This window comes from Arvicanthis niloticus, chromosome 17 (assembly GCF_011762505.2).
Source record: "Arvicanthis niloticus isolate mArvNil1 chromosome 17, mArvNil1.pat.X, whole genome shotgun sequence".
NCBI lineage: Eukaryota > Metazoa > Chordata > Mammalia > Rodentia > Muridae > Arvicanthis > Arvicanthis niloticus.
The window spans coordinates 1,443,881-1,466,254 of record NC_047674.1 but is presented as its reverse complement, the minus strand read 5'-3'; positions in this window follow the sequence as shown (position 1 = coordinate 1,466,254).

Genomic DNA, 22,374 nt, shown 5'->3' with positions numbered 1-22,374 from the left:
GATTAGGTATCAATATGTTGATTAGCTCAGTTCTATTAATAGTGTTACTCAAGTTTCCAGTAACATTCCTGGATTTTAAAAGTCTGTTTCCCTCCCCCCCACCCCCCCAGCTAAAACAGGTTTGAATTTGGCTATTTCTTATTTAATCTTATAGACTTTCGTTATATATATATATTGAAGATATGTTCCTGGGTGAGTGCAGATTTAGACATGTTAGATCTGTTGGTTGGATTGACTCATTAATAGGTAGAAAATATACTTTGATACATGATCAGATATAAAATCTTACAAACTAAAATTTTACAGTTTTAAATTTTTCTTTGATTTTGTGTTTGTTTCCATAGTCAATCTTTTTTAACTTAAGCTTTTTGATATTTTGTTTTTTGTTTTAATATTTCAAATTCATCTGAAAAAAAATTAGAGTTAAATACTGTAATTTTAAAATCTTGGATAATCAGTCTTGGCTTTGAGTTCTGGTGTTTAATTTTTTAATATGCATAATAATGTGTATTGAACTCATGATTTGGTTTTATTTTCCTATCATATGTTCCTTTTTATTTTCATTTCTTCCTAAAAAATTAAAATTAGCATATACGGTAGGAGGTATCATTTTGCCATTTTGAACAAAGCATATTTTAATTTCAGTAGACTATCCATACCTCTTATCTCCTTCATCCTGGGTACCACCCAGTGTTGACTCAGCTTCTCTTTCTCTGTATCATGTGTCCTTTTGCCCTCCTTTCATGCAGTTTTAATTTTTGTTTTTGATTACTTTTGAGATTAGAATTTAATCACAACATTGCTATTCTTTTATAAATTTTGATCTTTCTTTGCATTTCACTTTTCTCTAGTATCTTTTTTGGGGGGGATAGGGAAGTTCTCTTTTATGTCACCTGTCATATTACCAACAAAGTTCTGAACTGATGATGAACAAGATAGGAACGGGGACTGAGTCAAGGTGTAAACACTGCATGAGTCTGTGTCACTGAACAGATGTCCGTGCTGAGATTCACAGCCCTTGTGGCTGACTGTGGAATGTAGAGCAGATTTTGCTTTGGTTTGAACAATTTCCCCATTTTCCTTCTCAGAAACTGTTTTCCTCCATGGCCAGAATGGAGGTGGCAGTGAGCTGGGGGCTTAGAGACATGCTGCTTAGTGATTATTTCCCTCAGCTATGCCGTCCGTAACAAAGATTGCTGTTGTAAAAATACAGACATTGTTTCCACCAAAGAATTATTTAGGGATTGTCTTAGTCTGTCCCTTTTTAAAACTTTTATTTATTTTTATTTTATGTGTATTGCTGTTTCACCTGCATGTATCTCTATGTGATGGTATCAGATCCTCTAGAACTGGAGTTACAGACAGCTGTGAGCTGCCATGTGGGTACTGGGAATTGAACCCGGGACCTCTGGAAGAGTATCCAGTGCTCTTAACTGCTAAGCCATCTCTCCAGTTCTGTTGTTGTTGTTGTTGTTGATGATGATGATGATGATGTTTTAACACTAAGTAGCATGAAGTACATCACAGTTTTGATGGCTCTAGCATTCTGGTGTAGACCACGGGCTGTATCATGGCATGGCTGAGAAGAAAAGTGCAGAGGAAACTGCAGCAGGAGACTATTTTGAGAGCTAACCTGGCCATATGATGCTAACCTACTGCTGTGAGATAGATGTTAGCACCTCTGAGGGTGGTGCCCTCATGTTCTAATTACCTGCCACTAGGTTGCACTTTACCTCAATAACATTACAGTGGCAACAAAGTTTCCAGCACAGGGTCATCAAGAGCAGAGCAGGAATCCACATCCCCAAAATAGGAGCAATGCATTTTCCTGCTTTATTGCTGATTGGATTAAATTTTGACTGAAAGATAGATGTTAGAAGCACTGTGTTAATGGACATCTCTCTTCTTCTAAAGAATTCTATAGGCAAGTTGGCTCCTGTGGGCCATTCTGATTGCACTGGAAACTCTGTGTAAGTATTTAGAGTATGTCTTAAAAAATGTGCTGTGGGTTACTTTAGTCCCTCTCTTAAGAATACCATGCCTTGGATCTCTACCGAAAGTCCTATGTGGTCAACCAGGACGTTTCTCTCTTGTTGTCCAGGATCCACACATCCTCTAGGTTTGAGCTCAGGAACTGTGATTTTAAGATTGCCCAAAGCTGCAAGTCACCTACCATGTATAGTCTCATGTAATGTACTTACATCTTGATGTTCAAACAAAGACACAGACCATCCTTTTAAGGTATCTTGTAATAGCCCATGTACCTCTATATCAGTCAGGATTTCTATTTTTGTGAAGAGACACCATGACCACGGCAACTCTTACAAAGAAAACATTTCATTGGGACTGGCTAAAAGCTTTAGAGTTATTCATTATTGACATGGTGGGACATGGTGGCACGTAGGCAGACATGGTGCTGGAGAAGGAGCTGAGAGTTAGTTCTACATCTTCATCTGCAGGCAGCAGAAGGAGACTGTGAGTCAGACCAGGTACAACTTGAGCATATGAGACCTCAAAGCCTGCTCACCCAGGGACACACTTCCTCCAACAATGCCAAACCTACTTCAATAAGGCCACAACTCCTAATAGTGCCACTCCCTATGGCTTAGGTATTCAGACACATGAATTATGGGGGCTATTCCTATTCAAATCACCACCATCACAATGGTCTTTTTCTGTCATACTTTGCTCTGTAAATCCCTTCAAATCAGCAGTTCCAAACTGTTTCTGCTCAATTGGCGTGTCACACTGGCTTGTTTTCTCTCTTTCAAGATCACACTCTGAGGCTTCCTGCTGTCCAGCATCTGCTTGCAACCACTTCAAAATTTTTTCCTATTTCCCAGTTGTTTGTGGAGAGAGGCCAGGGTGAAGTTGGTTCCTCTTGTAGGGGAGAGGCAGAAGCATTAATCAGCACCATGAAACTCAACTAAGAATTGAGTTTTTCCTTTAAGTGGCTAAGGAAGCTTCTGTAGTTTTCTAGAGAATACCTGGAGCATTCAAGCTGTATTCCCAATACAACACAAATGTACATCAACTTATGTAAGTTAACTTAAGGGTCAAATTCACAAGAGTGATTCTTTGCCTCTGAATCTTAAAGATATAAGAATTAGATTCTTTCTCTGAATGATAGTCATTCTCCCTACCCCCCACACCCCCAAAAATCTATAAGGCAGGAGATATTGATTTAACTCACTAAGTAGTCCTCCAAGAAAACGATCAAAGAATTGACAGAGAACCATGTTAAAAATATACATGTATAGCCCAGGGGACAGATGGAATAAATAGCAGAGAATTTTAGAAAGAAGTTTGAAATCCGTGGTGAATGTTTTCCTTATGCTTCAGAATTGCCAATCATACTCTCTAAACCGTAGTAATATTGAACTTGAAATAAAATTTGGTTTGCATATCGTTACTGCCTGATATGACACACTGTAGTTAACATGGCATTTGCAAAAACAAACATTCTATTAAATAAATTGAATTAGTCATCCAGATAGCTTTTACCTATTTCCTGAAGCACTGAAGGAGAGTCACAGTGTGGAGGCATAAAATGATAGACTGAGTTTAACCAGTAAAGGCCTGTCACTATATAAGCAGTTCACAGTTCACAACCACTCAACTTTATCATGAGCAGAATGTCAATGCGCAATGACTTCTATCGGCTATGTGATCTTGGCTTTCTAACTGATATTTCACATATTACTGGCTTCCTCTCTCTCTCTCTCTCTCTCTCTCTCTCTCTCTCTCTCTCTCTCTCTGAGTATGTGTGGATGCATGAACCTAGTGTGTGATGCATGAGGGGTCAGAGGTCAACATATTAATTGCTCACTGTCTTATTTTTTTGAGATGGGATTTCTCATTTAACCTGGAACTCATGGATGTGGTTAGACTGGCTATCCAGCAAGCCCTCAGGTCCTCCTGTCTCTGCCTCCCCAGCTCTGGGATTATGGGCATATGCCACTATTCCTGACTTTTTACGTTTATGAGGGAGATCAAATTAAGGTCCTTATGCTTGAGCAGCAGACTTTTTTACAGACAGAGCCATCTTTCCAAGCTCTTTCTCTTCTTTTTGGTGTCTTCTCTGGCAACCCTGTTAAGGGTTTCATATTAAATCGAGGAGTAAAGACCCCTACTAAGTTGTTGAAGATGCATCTACACAGTGCCGTTTCCATCCACACTTGCTTTCTGAACTCTGCCCACTGAGCCTCAGGGGCTCGTCTTTCTCTGCTAAGGTCCAACTTCCTCTACATTCTTGTATTTCTAGCATTTCTAGTCTTCTATCTCTGTCTCCTTTGCTTTCTGAGGAATCCAGAACCTAGATATTGTTGTTGCCATAAGCTTGGCTCTGTAATCCTCACAGGTTCTCAAATTCCTTTCTTCTTTTAGCCTCTTCTTCTTCTTCTTCTTCTTCTTCTTCTTCTTCTTCTTCTTCTTCTTCTTCTTCTTCTTCTTCTTCTTCTTCTTCTTCTTCTTCTTCTTCTTCTTCTTCCTCTTCCTCTTCCTCTTCCTCTTCCTCTTCCTCTTCCTCTTCTTCTTCTTCTTCTTCTTTTTGTTTTTTTGAGACAGGGTTTTTCTGTGTAGCCCTGGCTGTCCTGGAACTCACTCTGTAGACCAGGCTGGCCTCAAACTCAGAAATCCACCTGCCTCTGCCTCCCAAGTGCTGGGATTAAAGGCGTGCGTCATCACTGCCCGGCTTAGCCTTTTCTTCTTAGTGTGGATTCTTGGCCAGTGACCTTACACAGACTTGTACTAGAATGGTTAGACACCTCTTTCCTTAGTCCCTAGTGTACCATCTGATTTTTTTCTTTTTTGTTTTTATACATGATCTTAGGGTAGCCATGAACTCACAATGTAGCTCAAGCTAACTTCACACTTGTGATTTTCCTGCCTCTACTTTCTGAGTGCTGAAATTACAGGTGTGTACCATTATAGGTGTGTGATGTGAAATCATTTTATAAAAATTTCTGAAAAACTAATTATAATATCAACACAAGGAAACAACTCAAGTTTTATTGTCAAAATCATAAAACAAATTAGTAGTAAAGGGTGTGTGTTTGTTTGTGTGTGCTTACATTTGCACAGGAGATAATACCTGTGTGTATATGTGTATGTTTCTATCTTTACCACAGAAGGGGATCCTGCTATTACAGTGACACTGACTAATTTATAAGACATAATTGTAAAAGAACTAGCCTAGATACGGAAAGTCACCTACTGTAAATTATGTTTTAAGTGAAGAGTATTTTTAAGTTGAATCCATAGAAGCAGAGAGTAAAAACAGCGGTTTCTGCAGTGGAGGCAACAGGCAAATGGGTGGAGATGATCAAAGACAACAAAGTTGCACAGGTTGTGGGTAAGTCTGGAAATGTAGTATATAAGAGTTACAGAGACAATATTAGATTCTTAGATTGTAAGCTGGTAGTTTGCCAAAGGAATAGATTCTAGGTACTGTACAAACACAGGCACAGGCATAGACAATGCACATATACACATACACACAGATACAAACAGATACACATACACATGCGTGCACACGCATATGCAGACACAGATACAGACACACACACACTCACACACATATACATACACATATACATACACAATACACACAGACACATACACACACTCAAACACATGCATACATACACACATACACATACATACACACATGTACACACATACATATACATATACACACACTCACATACATACACATATACACACACTCACACACAATACACACAAACACACACATACACTCACACACATACACTAACACACATATACTCACACACACATATACACATGCACATATGCATACACACACACACCATTTGCTTCACTATAGATATCAGGATAAACAGAAATTGCCTCAATTTCTTGTTTGCCTTGTTAAAAAAATTCTCCATATTATCTTTCCTGTCCAGGTTTCTGAAAATTAAGACCTTTCTTTGTTTCTGAGGTGAAACTTTTCACACAATCCTAAGTATTCACAAGATCTAACTCTCTGTATCTTTGCTTCTTGGGGTGCAGTCACGATGCCAACCTCACTTCCTGCTCTCTCTCTTGTCAGTCAGTCCCCTCCTGGGATCTCAGCAGGAACTTCAGAACCCGTGATTGACCTTTACTCTCTCATATTGCTTCAAATCACTTTACTTTTAGATTTTTTCCTCCCAGGGTTTAATGAATATTCTGCAACCTCATTAAGGAGTCAGTGACAGACCCACTGGACCCTGGTAGTATAGCCAGGGCCAGAACCAAGACCAAGGACCAAATCTATAACTCCAGCTCCCACGCTCATCATCACAGACATGGTGAGCATGGGAGCCGGAGTTATAGACTCCTACCCAGTCTGGGAAAATGCAGACAGCATTCTCCACAAGCAAGGCAGTGTTAACCCTCCTTTACATTTTCCAAAGAGAATTCCATGATGTGAATTCTTAAGACTGTTGTGTCCAGGTAAGGTCTTTAGCCCCTACATTTTCAGTTGTTTCAAGAGCTGGAACACCACAGTTTCAGGAATTACTATTGCTGTATTATCTGTGCCCCAGCTTCGGCTTACATGCTCTGAAGATGGGCCTGGGTGTTCTTAAGAAGCCAATTTGGACAGGCTGAGGGCCAGAGTGAAGATAATTAAAGACAGATAGGTGTGACTGGCACAGAAGGTGTCCTCTATGATAGGTGTGACTGGCACTGAGGGTGTCCTCTACTAGCAACTCCACGAAGGGTGCCATGGAGATCACACGGATATCTTGGGGAAGACTGCTAGCTAGAGATGAGGGAAGGGCAAGGAAAATGAGGAGACTGGGGTGAGGTGATTAACTGGCCTCAGGGAGAACTCTGTACACTCTGGGTCTCTGAAAGCGTTGTTAGGGGCAGGCACTTGCTTCATTTTTTATATAGACAAAACAATCTGTTCTCACTGAATGAAGGGATCTACCCCTGCTTGTGAGTATACAACAGGACCTAAAGGTTTCCTACCTTTATTATTGGCACACTGTGTTTAAAAGAATGCATGCTTCCAGTGTGATAGGTGTGCTTCGGTGTGCACACGTGCGTGAGTCCTCGCTCTCTCTTTAAAGCATCACAGGCACTTTCTGCATTACCGTTTTTTGTTTCCAGTCTCATGGCAGTGGCCTTGAGATCTTTACTCCGGTGAAGCACACATTCACAGCTCTGACATCAGTGAGGTAGACATGCCACCGGCTCACTCCGGACATGGATTTGAGAACGTGTATGATTTTAATTAGCAGAAAGGAATGTTATTCTCTAGCCCAGCACACAGACGGATCTCCATTGTTGAGCTTTCAATCTTGGCATCACTTTCTTTCCTTAGTCAGTACCCTCACCTCACCTCTCTGTACAGCCATGCTCTATTGCCCCGGGTTGCCCATCAGTCCCATTGGATTATTTTATGTGCTTGTATTAATTATAGTCATTGCAGGTAATGCTATGGGATCTCCGGTTCCCTTTTCCTTTCCCATTGCCTTGTATTAGTTTGATTACCCAAGGCAACTTTGTTGAGAGTACTAAATACAATAAGGTGTATTATTAGCAGTAGTTTCGAAAATCATTTGCAAGTAAATTGCTATGTCAATGCCCATAATCATGTTGACTACCTCTATTCTTCTAAAAAAAATCCTTTCTATGTCTTTGGAAATAAGTTACAGTCCCGAGAACCTTTGCACCAAACTAAAATATGAACCGGTATGCATCACAATGGAGCCCCTCCATAGTAATAACATTCACGCTCTAAGTAGACTGCACACTTAACTGCCATAAGAAAAGGACCCATGCTTTGTCTCAGACGCATGCTGCAGACTTTCTACCTAAGTATTTGCTTCTGTTTAGGGGACCCAGGGTTTGCCTTTGAATTAGGAAGGACGGTTTCAAGGGCATTCTCTCTCTCCCTCTGCATCCTACCAGCTGCATGCGGAGCCATACAATTCTGACTCCTGCCTTGCTACTTTCATTTGTCCACTTTGACTTTTTGAGGCCTTTGAAAACCTCCCAATCCTTTATCGCGCAGCCCCTGCCTACGCCTCTCACTCTCTTACCCACACGACAGATAGTATCAGAACACTTTAAAGGAGAGGCCTTTTCCTTTCCATCATTTTTAGGACAGCATTTGAGTGCCAGCACAGAAAACATTTCAGGGGTGATAGTGTGTACAGCCGGAAAGCATTGGATTACCTGCTATTTGAACTGGGTGACTACGAACCATTCGGGGCATGGAGGAGAATACAACTTTCCTCCCTAACCATAACAATCACTAAACAAAAGTCAGAGGAATTCTAAATTGTTTCAAGATGGATACAAACCAGCTTGTGCCTGCTGAGAAACCATATTGACACCTGCTAATGATTAGCTCTCTCTTTAAACTGATTTCATATAAAGGTGATTTATGTGCAAGTAGACTGTGTCCTTTTTTACTGAAGTTGAATTTTAGTCATTATAGCATGGGGTTAATTCTGATTTTATTTAGTTTTTTTTTTTTTTTTTTTCTGATTCTTGGTGTTTCACATTATGCACCCCAGTCCCACTCACCTCCCTGTCTCTTCATATCTACCCTCTGCCCTTGCAACCTCCTGCCAAAAATAAAAGACACACACATGCACACACACCCCACTACCACTATCACCACCACCACCACCACCACCACCACCACCACCACCACCACCACCACCAATAACAACAAAACATATAAAACATCTCATTGTGGATGCTGTAGCATGTCACACAGTGTATCCCTCTGTCCACACATCTTCACTTACAAATGTTCATTACAATGAGCCATTGGTCTGATTCCTAGATCGTGGCCTTCTGTGACACCATCAATACTGAATCCTCATTGGGTCTCCTCCCAGTTATTTGTTGTTGTCCTGTGTCATGGAGATCCTGTAGCTTTGGATCCACAAGACTGGATCTTTCATGTGTCCCACCTATTCACAGTTAATATAGATTTTGGGGAGGGGCCAATTCAGAGCTCTGGAACTGGGCTTGGATGGTAGCTAAGCTGGTCAGCCCACTGGCTCTCCACATGGTTAATTCTTTTTTTTTTTTTTTTGGTTTTTCGAGACAGGGTTTCTCTGTATATCCCTGGCTGTCCTGGAACTCACTCTGTAGACCAGGCTGGCCTCGAACTCAGAAATCCGCCTGCCTCTGCCTCCCAAGTGCTGGGATTAAAGGCATGCGCCACCACTGCCCGGCTCACATGGTTAATTCTTAAAAGTGTAAAATTGGCGGCTTTAGTAGATCTAGTTGTGTGTGAGCATTCCTTGTCTAATACCGAACTTGTGAACTTGTTCATTATCTCAAATGAGCATCCTCACTGTTTAGGGTTTCCCCTTTACTCCTTCCAAAGCTCCCCCCCAACCCCACACCTCCCGCCTCTGCTCCTAACTCCCAATTATTCTGTCGTCTCCAGTTTGGAGTTTAAAATGGTGGAAAGTGAAAACAAGAAAGCAAATGTTGTACAAACAATATCTTTATTGTTTTCCTTTTTTTTCAAGACACTACTTTCTAGGCAATAAGAGATTGTTTTCTGCTTTCCTCTTCTTTTTGTGAAAAGTATTTATGTATGTATGTATGTATGTATGTATGTATGTATTTATTTATTTATTTGATACAGGGTTTCTCTGCATAGCCCTGAAAAACTAACTACTGTAAAGGAAGATGAGTTCATTATTAGGTAACTTTTCAGTGATACTGCTGCATAGATAGGTACAGGGAAAGTTGGAATAATAAAGTCAGTATTTCAAGTGTTGTGTAGTTATTTACACACACTCTCATTAAATTCGTACCACTTAGGTATAGAGGTTGCTATCCATATTTTCAATAAATAAATATATAAAAAGCTGAATTAAATTAATTTTAGTTAACTTATTTATTCAGTTGATAATTATGTGTTAAAATATTATTTGTGGAATAATTAATGTAATTAACTCATCAATATTGATTGAATTAATTGAACTTTCTTAGTGCTACACTATTTATGACAGGCAGAACTGAGAATGAAACTTTATTTTTTAATTTTTGAGGCAGAGGAGGAGGCTTCCAAGTCAGTTCTAGACTGATTCTTACAAGTACTATATTTGAAATATAACGTGTCTTCAGCGATAGGCACTGAACTTACCAAATTCTGGGAGGCACCCGGGTACAACATCAATAGGATGTATTGATTTGGGAGTGTCTTGGACTCATCTGGTCAATAACTGGAAATGGGATTTTTGTCAGATTGTTTATTGCCTTTGGGATCCACTTTATTACCCTAAGTGGCACAACTTTATTTCAACACATATACTATATATAAATATATAGTTTTGGACAGACATAAAGTAATATGTGGTAACAAGCCTTAAAGCTCAACTTTCTATAAGTAACTTCACAACTTATTTGAGAATGCAGCTTCAAGTGGCTACTTGCAGTCTAATAATTTCATTACTAAATTTTTCTTTAGGCTAATTATTTCTTATTTTCTTATGGAAAACACAAATGAGCAATTATAATTCCAGATGTGAATCAAAAGCTTTTCATGCACTCCTCTACTGAAAGCAAAATTGTGCACATGTGCAAACCCTATGAAGTTAGGGTGACTTTTGATATCTAATAACAAATTGAGATGGAGACATGGTATGTTGGAGCTATATGGGAAGGTGCTGATTATGGCATCTTTGGCTAACAGGATCTTTCAGTTTAAGAAAGTTATTGCAGTCAGTGAGGCTAGATTTTTCTAGGGCATTTACTGAGGTCCTTGGCTTGCTTCAGAGGTACAATATGGCAGACCAACCCTATTACATTTTACCCATGAACCATGCTGTCTACTTAATGTTGACCTCATCTCAGAGTTCAGATGTCCTAGTACTTTTCTACTATTGTGATGACTTATCATACCCAAGGCAACTTGAAGAAGAGTTTATTGGGAACCTGCTCACAATTTCAGAGGACGAACTCATGACCAGCATAGCAGAGAACATGGTAACTAGCCGGCACCGGAAATGGAGTTGTCATCTTAGAGACAACAACCACAAGGCATAGAGAAGTGAGTGGAGGGAAGGTCACTTGGAATGGCACTTCCTTTTTACCACTTCAAAGCCCATCCCAGGTGACACACCTCCTTCAACAAGGCCACACCTCCCAATCCTTCCTAAACAGTTCACCGACTGCAGAACAGGCATTCAAACATAAGAGTAAGAGTCTCATGCAGACAACCACAGCCGGGGATATTAGCAAGGGGCTGTATTAAGCTTCTGCCTTTTCCTCTAGGACTTTTGCTCCTCATGGGTCTACAGTCCCACTAAGCCTGTGTTTGCTCTCTAATGGAAATGTTCATGTATGAAAGTCTCAGTCACTAAAAGAGCTCCAAGAAGCAAGAGAAAACTGTTTTACCCAATCCTACCATCAGTAATTTGTCTCTTCTCCAATTCATCTACATTTTCCAAGACTATATTCAAGACATGGTTTCTTCTGCCTTAAAAAGTAGAAAAATATTTTTTCTTCATTAACAAGATTTTAAACTGTAGTGAAACAAACTAATTTATATATTGATTTTTTTTTGACTGGCCTTTGTTCTAGGGACACAAAAAATGCTGATATTTATAGAACAGTTAATGCCATGTCAGGTGAGAGCAGCTTTAGTTAGTTGTATTGTCTTCCTGAGTAAGGGTAACAATAGCCCTTAGATATAAACTCTATTAGCATGCTATTTTAAAGATGACAATCTGAGACTTAGCAATGCTATATGACTTTCCTCAGGCCACTTCATTAAAAAGTGGTAAGACTAGAATTTTGACTCTGAATCTGTTTCAGTTGCCATCTCTTATGCTTGCTGTTGAAACCCCAAGGTCAGGCTGCAGTGCCGCTCCTGGAAATGAAGGAGTCTTGTTAAAGAAAGCATGTGGTTGAGGATCAGGTAGAGTGTGGGTGTTATTCAGAGGAGTGACAACAAGTTCCTCATCCCAACACATCTTCAGCTACAAACTCTCCTCTTTCCAAGGACTTGCTTGGGATTCTTTGGAGCTAGCAATCATATGGATCTTATGGTTCAGCTTCTGCATTAGGGAACATCATGGGCTTAGCCAGTATCTAGCTGCCATTTCAGCAGAGATTGGTTTGTGGCATAATAGGGAAGAGAAGGACCCAGACAGACTCACCTTCTGGAAAAGAAGAGGGAGGAGGTAGCGGGCATGCAAGGAGGACTGTAGCATGCTTCCGTCTACTGGAGCCTCATCTCTCCTTTATGATCTCATCTCTTCACACGTGGAGATGGCAGAGTGCTGTGGAGCTGAAAGAAAATTCTGTTGTTGGTCCAGGGACAGTTGCCCACATAGCAGTGGTGGAATGAGAGCTGTCATTCGAGTTTGGGCTTTTGCTTAAGCAAAGAGGCAGCACAGGGGAAACAGCCATGTTATAACTTCCGATCAAATCATACTATATTATAAACCTTGGTTTTTTGCTTCTTTTTTTCATCTTGCTGATAGATATAATACTTTACCATCCTAAAGAAAACTTTTTTAAAATGCCTACAGCTATCTTCCCTTTTGTTCACTCTCTAGCTCTAAAAGGAGGTCTACCCTCTCTCACTGTCTGCCCCTTGCTCTCAGGCTGTGCCTCTAGCATTGCCCTAAGATTGATTTCACCAAGGATGTTAGGAGGCAAAGCCAAACAATATTAATTTTGATGGCAGAAAACAATTTTGTCCTTTGTGCTATCACAGTATTTAGAGTATTTGGCTAAAGAATCATTTCTTCCTTGAAGCTGTCTTCTGCCTTAGACTGTTTTAGTGCTATCCTCATTTGTCTCTCCTGTTCAGCACATTTATAAGCTTATTCCCCCATGCATTAGCTTTCTAGGGCTGCTGTGATGATGAACTGCAAGTTTTCAGCCTAAAGGAAGCTCACTGTGTCATTCTTCCAGAAGCCAGATGTGAGATTAAGGCTTGGCTGCTGGAGCCCCATCCCAGATCCATGACAGGGTAGTGTGACTCAGGGGGAAAATGTCTTAATCTTTCTTGTACAATTTATAACCTTTTAAGCTCATCAGACATTAAGAAGATTAAGACAAGTGATAGTCACAGGAAACATTTAGAACCAGGCACTGTAGGAAACATGCTCTGGACCAGTGGTTCTCAACCTTCTCAGCTCTGTGACTCTTCAACACAGTTCCTCAAGCTGTGGTGGCTCCCAACCCTAACATTATTTTCAATGTTACTTCATAATTTTGCTACTATTATGAATCATAATGTAAACATCTGTTTTCTGATGGTCTTAAACACCCTTGTTAAAGAGTCAGTAGACCTTCCCACCAAGGGGTTGAGACCCACAGGTTGAGAGCCATTGCTCTGGAACATATCTAATATAGCTGTTGTTTTTATTTACTTTTGATAGTACAACTAGGGAAAGAGTTGTTGTTTTTTTAAACTGGTTGTAGAATGCTTTAAAATGATATTCTACTATTAGTTCTTGACCCAACTTTACAGACATAAAGCCTGTGGTGTGCTCATAGACTCAGAGTTAGGTTTGGGGACTCGATCAATCCGTATCTCTGCCTACCACACTTCTGGAAGTTGCTGTTGGTCCTCCACATGCATGGATCCTACCTCTAGATTCAACTGATCATAGGTCAAAAAATTTTGGTAAAACCTTATCACTGTACTATATTAAATATATACTAAATATATATCACTATATTTAGACTTTCCTTGGTATTCTCCGTATATCAGTTTAACCATAATTTGCATAGCATTTTAAATATTGGGTATTATAAGTAGATTAGAGAAAAATTAAAGTATATGAGAGTTTTAAGTTGGTAAAATGCAAAGTTAGAGAGGCTTTAATATGAAAAGTGAACACTGAATAGATTGTGTTACCAATCAGCTGGATTTTGTTGGTTGCTTGGTTGGTTGTTTGGTTGATTTTTTTCTCTATCAGTAATAATACTGTAGGTAGTAATAATACTGTAATACTGTAGGTAGGTAAGGAGAATCTCTTTAAGTGCTGGCCCTTAACACTAGCATTTGTTTGCCTCAGCCGTGGTCTAAGCAAGCAGTGGCAACAACAGATGGTGTCTTTGTAGGTCTCCTTAAGTATTACTAATGTTGTATAACACTCATGTTACAGCAGGTCTTTGGTGTTGGGACCCTAAATCTCATAAATATACCTCTTATATGAGCCTAGATTTGGGAATTCTTAGGCCTTTAAATTTTATGGCTGGTGGTGTAGCATCCAGGCAGGCCTATAGGACTTGAGATGTTCAACTTCTAACATCATATAGTGTTACAGCTCCTGGGAAAATCTGGGAAATCAGAATTCCTTGAGACTTAGCACCAGGCAAGGCTAGAACTATTTGTCCTTGGTCTGAGATCCTTGGCCTTCATGACGAGACAGTTCTTGGTAACTCTTCTGGAAATGAGGCTGTAGAGTCTCTTCTCTAGCTCCTAAAGGCACTTTATTTTTCTGTAGTTTCAGCTTTCTTCCCTTCCTTACTGTCTCTTTATTTTGATGTCCTGCCTCTCTTGAGGCAAGTGTTCATCTCTTATGATGCTGCTGTCAGGAAGCCTCATGCCTTGCTGCTTTCTGCCAACTGCTCTGCTGTCTCTGCTTCTGCTGCTCTCCTGCTTCGGCTATCATCCATTCTTTTATTGGCCTCAGCATCAGGGGAGAAATTATATCCATTTCACTAATTGGGACTGAGCAACATCCTTATATAGCCTGAGAAGAGGTGTTTGGACCAAGGACAATTATTTGTTTTGTAATAATCACAATCTTTTGTATTACAACAATTTCAGTCTTGCCTCTGGGCACAAATCATAGCTCCTAGGGGCTTGTGGTTTAGAAGAAACAAGGCCTTGATTTTTAGCACAAATTCAGTGTACACATGAACCAATCAGCACCAATCATAACAATGGTTTAGCTAGGCCAACCGTGGAAGACCTTACCACGCATGAGGCATAGGTAGAAATGGTTGCAGGCTCATCTAGAGCTCACCAAGGTTTATGATAGTGCAAAGTCTTTTTATAAGTTGTTTCAAATAGCCCTGGCTAAGGCCTCACTCTTGGAAGCTGGGGCAATGAGCCGCAATTATAAGTATTTTTTCCCCAAGGTATCAATGATTCCAGATGATTGATGTTGACAGGAGAGTAGTCTGTCTGTTTGGGTGATAGCCATTTTCCATGAGGGCATAATAAAGCAGCAAAGATGAATCAATAAGGGAGTCAAATTGCCCTATCCTCTAGGTCTTTGCTTATTTATAGAAAAATGTGCATCAGAGAAAGTGTTTACAATGACAGCTTAACTTATCGTTAACACTAACAGTGACTCCACACTACTTACCTTCTCTCAGGAGTTCCATGGTAAGTGAGTACCTCTCATTGTTCTCACTGAAGCCACCTATACCTCCACAGATACTAAGGGACATTTGTAGATCCTTTGCTCCATTAGTACATTGGGAAACTCAGACAAAGGGAACCAATTTATACTAATGAGAAGACCAATAGTTTGTTTAGTTTGGGTCACTCCTGTGCTTAGCTCTACCAACTCCTTTCATAAACTGAAGGGTCATTCAGCTTTCCAGAGGAGCTTTTTTTCCTCCCAGTGATGCTAAACACCCAGTGACTCGTTCTCATGCTTTCACTGATACTGTAAACGTGTTTTATGTGAACCAATTATTTTTTGTTACATGGCCTAGAAGTTCTGGCCAGGTATAGGTCTAGTGGCCTATCTTGTCGTTGCATGGCTTCTTCTCTGTGGACTACAAAGGTTTTGAACATGAGAGAGTTTGCACCTCAAAAGAAAACTGAAAAAAGGGAAATGGGAGTTCAAAAGGCAAAACGACCAAAGTCCTCATATGCAGGAATACCTCAGAGCCAACAGCCATAGAATTTTACCTATGCATCTCAGCTTATGTCACCAAACAGGTCCTTGTTGATTAGATCTAGACCATCTTCATCATCTCCTCTCCACATCTTGCTCTCAAAGTGGTGATATCTGGGTCCTTTCCTTTAAATCAAAGATAGAGTGACCAACTGGATGCTTTTCTAAATAAGACCTTAGATTTGGCTAAGATTCAGGCTGGGAAGGTTTGGTGTGTGACACTGTAGTTGGTGACTTTATACCCTGTCAACTCCCTGGGGTCTATTGAGTTGTGATGCACCTATCAGTAGCTCTCAGCTACTCTGGGAATGCAGAATGATACTCTGACTGTTAACTGGTATAAGTTATGAGGATTCAAAGTCCTATGAGCTCCAGCTGCCTTTTCTGGGTATCTTCCTAAGTAAGATACAGTTCTCTGATAATCAATAAATAATTCTGCCCCATCCTAGAAATCGTAGCTTTCCCATGTACCATCACCACAATAGCAAGCCTTGAAACATCTCAGCTATAGCATAGAAATCCAATCTCCAGATGCAGAGGAGGAGAGGTTCCTGTGGTGGGTCTTGGTTTGGAAAATGCTCTCTGCCTGGCCTGATTGGAAAGTCCCAGTGAGAAAAGCCTTCTTTTTAGTATGGCAAGTTACTAATGCTAATATCTGGCAGCCCATGTTGGTTGCTATCTGTTTTAATTATACATTATTTTACATGGGTTCCCTGAGGAGTCTCTTACCATGAAAAAGCACTATTTTTTAAATCTGAGGAAAAAAAAAACTGAACAAATACATGTCTTGGTACCTTGATACCATTTAAAATCTTTGCATTTTTCTAAGTTGCTTCTATATGAATCCAAAGACAGTTATAGGTACTTCTTACAGTGCATGAATGATTCTCCCTTGGAAGTGCAGCCAAAGGCAGCACTTTGCTTTGCTACATATGTAGCAAAAACATATTTGCTACATATTTCCATTATTTCTATGTGGACATAGGGATCTATAAATATGAATATTCCCACTGTCAGAGTTTGAAAATAGAATATATATATATATATATATATATATATATATATATACCCACACCCATACACACACACACACACACACACACACACATATGAATGAAACTGGTTTAGTTTCTAATTCATATCAGCTCTCTGGAAAATATGCTAATAAACCCATTGTCACATGGTTTTTTGAGAGCATCAGTATAACTAGCCCTTTTAAAAAGAGACCAAAACTACTTTGGAAACCTCAATTTGAAATACAGTGAGGCTGGACACCTCATTGTAGCTATGCAGGCTTTTGTTCTCTTGCTTGATTTCCTGGCAAAACATTATTTTATGCCTTTGTTCCCCTTTAGTAACCACAATAGTCTCAGCATGAACCTTGCCAGGGAGGTGAAAAAACCCTCCCCTCTGGGTATTTCTTGTCCTTTAGGGGGGATATTCTTAGAGTTAACCCTATCTGTGGTCTACTTGGAGTAGCACCCATGTGAAGCAGGAGGAGGCTCTTAATTTCTGACTCTCATTCTTCTCTTTGCTCAAGATGTCCTTGTACCTTTGAGTCTGTCCTTTCTCATTTGCAGTCCCTTCCTGTGTAAGAGGAGGAATCCTTTTAGTGTGCACATTACAGTGGACCTTCAGGGACATCTTTGGGGGAATGGTGTAGGCTGGTAGAACAGCTTCTGGGAAGCTTTTAGTTAGAAACCTTAGCTCTTTCAGGGGCTTTTGTCTCTCAAGCACTGAGGATAGAATGAAGTGTTTTGTCCCCTCTTACAAGAAACTCCTTCGAGAAGAGGAAGTGGAATCCTTCTGTGTTTGGAGTCCTGTTCCCTGTTCCCTGTGGGAAGGGAAACTAGAACAAAGAATCTAAGCATAACAAATAAAGGCGGTGAAAGCTGTGCTTTCCAACTGAGTGCCCGGGATCTCTGACTGTAGCCCCTAGGGTTAGGAGTTAAAACACCTCACTTTGCACCTGACTTAATGTCTGCCCTGAAGGGTGAATTGTTCCGGGTTGACAGGATTAGGTCCCTCTTCATTTCTGCATTGGCCCATTGACGCGTGAAGGAGCTGAACAAAGAGGATCTTTAGTCCTAGTTCAGCATCACAACACTTCAGTGCCTACTAGTGGTGGTACAGGGAACTGCAGCTACTGTCATGGCTTCCTAGTGAGAGCTCAGGCTGCATATGATAGACCTTAAAAGAGATCAGGCAAATTTGCATTTAACACCCTTCAGAGAGTTAAGATTCTCCTTAAGAGTTCCCTTTGTTATTGCATTTCCCACATTATAAAATTCTAAATAAAACATGCATGAAATATGTCTTGAGACATGGTAAGGAACAACTGAAACGATCTTTCCTCTGGAAATGACCAAGACATAGCAGTACTCTCCCCAAATCCTGTCTTTTGGGGGCAGTCTGGATAAACCAAACTTATTTACCGTAGTTTACGGGAAGGATTTGAACTAAACAAATTGTTTGATACTAAACAACTTCCTAGCCCCACATTTGTTTTCATACCCTGTTTACTAACAATATCTTTCTGTACCCGAAGCCCACCCTAGTTTCCCATGCTTCCAAGAGTCTGAATGCTCTTCCGTACCCTCCAACTCAGCAGCCTCTCGATGGCCATGATTTGTATAAATTACTTCCACTAATTTATTATTCCACTAGTGTGAGCCTAATAGAAACAGAATACAAGAAAAGGTTCCGCTTACAGCACCTTTGGTCTATATTGCAAACACAAATATAGGATCTTACCCATCTCTCAGCCTCAACCTCTGGAATATCCAGATAGAATAGTTTTAACACTGAGCAGATGGTCAGGCTCATCTTTTGGTCTTACTATTGTGGTTAGAAGCCTTCTTGAGGTCCAGCATATATGTTTTAAGAAGTTCTGTGTCTTGACCTCAGCCATAAGCACTGAGTATTGAATCCTAACACATCGTATCTGTCCACCTGTGTCTGTCCTTGGGCAGCTGCTCATCATCCTTGTCCCAAGCAGCCTATTCTTAGTACTGTTCCCTTTGGAAGACAGTGATGCATACTAATGGCAACAGGACCAGTTCATTTTTAATCTGGCTTTACAGTAACTCTCTTAGAATTTGGTATATACTTAGTCACGTAAGACCTTTCTGTTATTAATACAGCCTGATTCTGTACTCATTACTTGAATGAGAATCTGCACTTAGAAATGATTTTATCAGCTTGGCTTCTAAAATGTCTTTGAAGCATGTAAGACCTGACTAACCTATACAGAGCTTTATATCCCCATAGGTGATGGTCATCCTGAATCAAATGACATTTTTAAGAGACAGTTTATACCTTTGAAATCTTATATATGAGATGATTCCTTGGTCAAATAAAAGATACATATTTAAATAATTTATTTGAGTAGGGCAAAATCTACTGAAAGAAGGACTCTCCATTTTCATTTTTCCTTCCTTTGTTACCATCATAGCTTATCCTGGCTTTAATAACTTGTACAGAAAGGGTGACATCTGGAGCCAATTTAAGACAACTTTATCATCTTTGCAACTTACTGAACTTGCTTAGAAAAATTAATTTATCACCAAACCATTTCCTAGGGGGAAAACTATATATTAAAATAATTGAACAGAATTTTCTTATACCTTGAATGTTCCTGAATTTATCCCAGCTGTTGAGCATCTAAAGAATAACTCTAAAGGCAATCAAACAGTGTTATGAGACTGGGAGGTTGAAATCGACAGTGTAGGGGCAGCTGGGCTCTGATAGTGAATATGTTTTTCTTCGTTAAAAGTTAGAAATGTTATTGCATTGCCAGAGGCCAGAGGGTTACCAGAAGTGTTTAATTTAAAAACATCTCTGGTTCTTCCCTGGCTAGAGACCAAGGATGCCACAAAGAAGGTCTTCTTTTCTTTTCTCTTTCTACCCTTAAATGAGTGCCCCTTATCCTGAGAATTGACTGAAGCCAAAAGTCACCTGTACATTCTGTAAATAAGCTAACTGGGCTAACCAGTTTCCTGTACCCAGTGTCTCCATCCATTTTCATTCTCAGTCAGTGGCCCCAATGCCACCCTGTTTCTGGGAACCCCTGCGCACTGCATAGGCAGTCTCTCTTCTCTTAAGCACTGACCTAGGAATCTATAAATAATTTCTTCCTGAGCTCACCCTCTGTGGGCTGTGATTATCATTCTTTGAATTTATGGGACAAGGACCCAGAGTCCACTAACTCAGGGGATGTTTTATATGATTGTGAGGATTTGGCATCCTAATTTCCAGTTAATGCCAAAAAGACAAGGAGAAAGATCTTCAAACACATGCAAACCCTACACTTCCATATCTAGGTCTGTTGACAAAATTAAGAGCATTTTGTTTGAATGAGCTGTATACTGGAGCTTGTATGGTTTCTTATTCCTGAAAACTGGTTAAGTACTAATGTAATAACTGAGGTTCAGGTTTGAGAAAGCAACAAAATACGTTAAAGTCAGTCCTTATCTCAGGAGCCCATGCAGCGTTAACAGTGGTTCTTACATGGGCACAAGACATGGAAATATAAAATGAGATATGTGCCTTCATAGTTTGGGAGTTCTTGATGGCCTTCATGGGTCTAGAAAATATCTCCTGGGGTATTTTTGAGGTGAAGAGAGCTTTGACATTCACTGGGAACAAGAGCTTGAGGGAACATCTCACTATGGATTATACAAAGCTGGGACCAGTATCTTGTACCTTTGTTTGTATCTTACACTGTTTTAGTTTTGGTGCTGACTCTTTATGAGCTTGCCCACACCTACTGTGTGCTAGGTTACTGCTCCCACTCTCAGAACATGGTCAAAAGAATGACCCATGGGTGAACAATGCCTGGGGAACTGTGAGAGGCTCCAGAAAAAGGTCAGAGGGTCTTTTACCTCAGTGTATTTTGTTCCCTACATTCAATTTATAAGATATGATTATTCTTGTTGGATGTCAGATCATAGCTATAAAAACCAATTTGGTCAGTCTACCCTGAATCTGTATATTACGTTCTGCTTTGGTTTCATGCTTTTCCAGATATACTCTATTGTACATGCAAGGCAACTGTGTTTAAATTGTTCTGTCTGAGATAGTCCTGGGAAAGAGCAATATTTAGTGGGTGCTTACTGGTGTTTATTTACATGTTTTGTGTTTTGTTTTAAACATATTTCTCTGACCATGTTTTTTTGGAACTCAAAACACCTTCCTTGGACTACTACATTTTTGTTACATTCATTTATAACAATACACTGAAACTGAAATAAGGTTGTCTTCAGACTGTAGTCTGCCCCATTGCTTCAGGTCCTCATATCTCAGCAGACAAGATCTGCATAGGTCGTCTGGAAAGTAGTCACCCATCCCTTTCATTCCTGTTGGCAGAGAAAGAGAAACAAGTTTAACCAAAGTGCAGAGACAGTTCCTCAGTGTAATAAGGCCAATCTAAAAATATAATTTACAATACTAATACAGGGAAAAGTTCAAGTCGTACAAACCTGAGACTGAACATTTGTGTATGTTGGCAGTGTCTTGATTGATTGATTTATTCTCTGTGTTCTAGTGATTTCAAGGAGATTACAACACATGAAATAATCTGAAATTTCACAGACTAAAGCAGTCAAACATGAGGCATTAGACCTAAACACACAGAGTATAAAGGCATCCAAAGTGGACCATAATCGTGTCTCTGATTCCTCACACCGGGTTGACACAAAATAAATAATGTTTGTCTTAGAAAAAGCATTCTGTATAAAGTTCTTCTCTTCCTGGTTTATCTGAGTTGTATGATTGAGGTTTCTGAGGGACAAAGTTCACAGGTTTTTGTCAAACAATTTAAGAGAGTGTGAACTCCTTCCTCTGGCAGCATCTTGGTCTTTGTAACTATGGCATTTGACAAAGGGCCATGTTGGGTCTGAGTGAGTACAGGACAACTGGCTAAGTAATGAGGGAAATAAGAAATGTGTGAAAGGGAGATACTTGTAATCCCTGACAGAGGCATAGAATCCATGCATTGACCCTGTTTCTTGGCACAGCACTAGGAAGCAAACCAAGTCTCAGAATGACCATTATGAGGAGAATCAACAAGTAACAAAGTTGGCTATGGCTTAATTATGAAAAAGAAGAAGAGGAACATTTATTGTTGGCAGTTGCTTAGAGGCTGCCAGGTCCATTATCAGAGGGTATGCTAGCAGTCAGGAGACCCTGGGGAGGTTCATTGTTGTTCTTATGCTGGCAGGGGTTCCTCTTTCCAGAGGGAGGCCACTGTCTGCTAAGCCTTTCCACTGGTAAGTACAAACCCCTCATTATGAAGGACAATCTTCTCTGTTCAAACTCACAGTTTAAATGTTAGTCTCATCCAGAACTAGTCACAGGGATGCTTAGAATATTATTTGATGAAATATCTGGGGATAATGATCTAGTCCAATTGACACATATGATTAACCTTGGACCTGCGTGAGTTTAGGGACACTGCATACCCTCCACACATAATTTTCTAAAGATCTTTTTTTTTTTTTTTTTT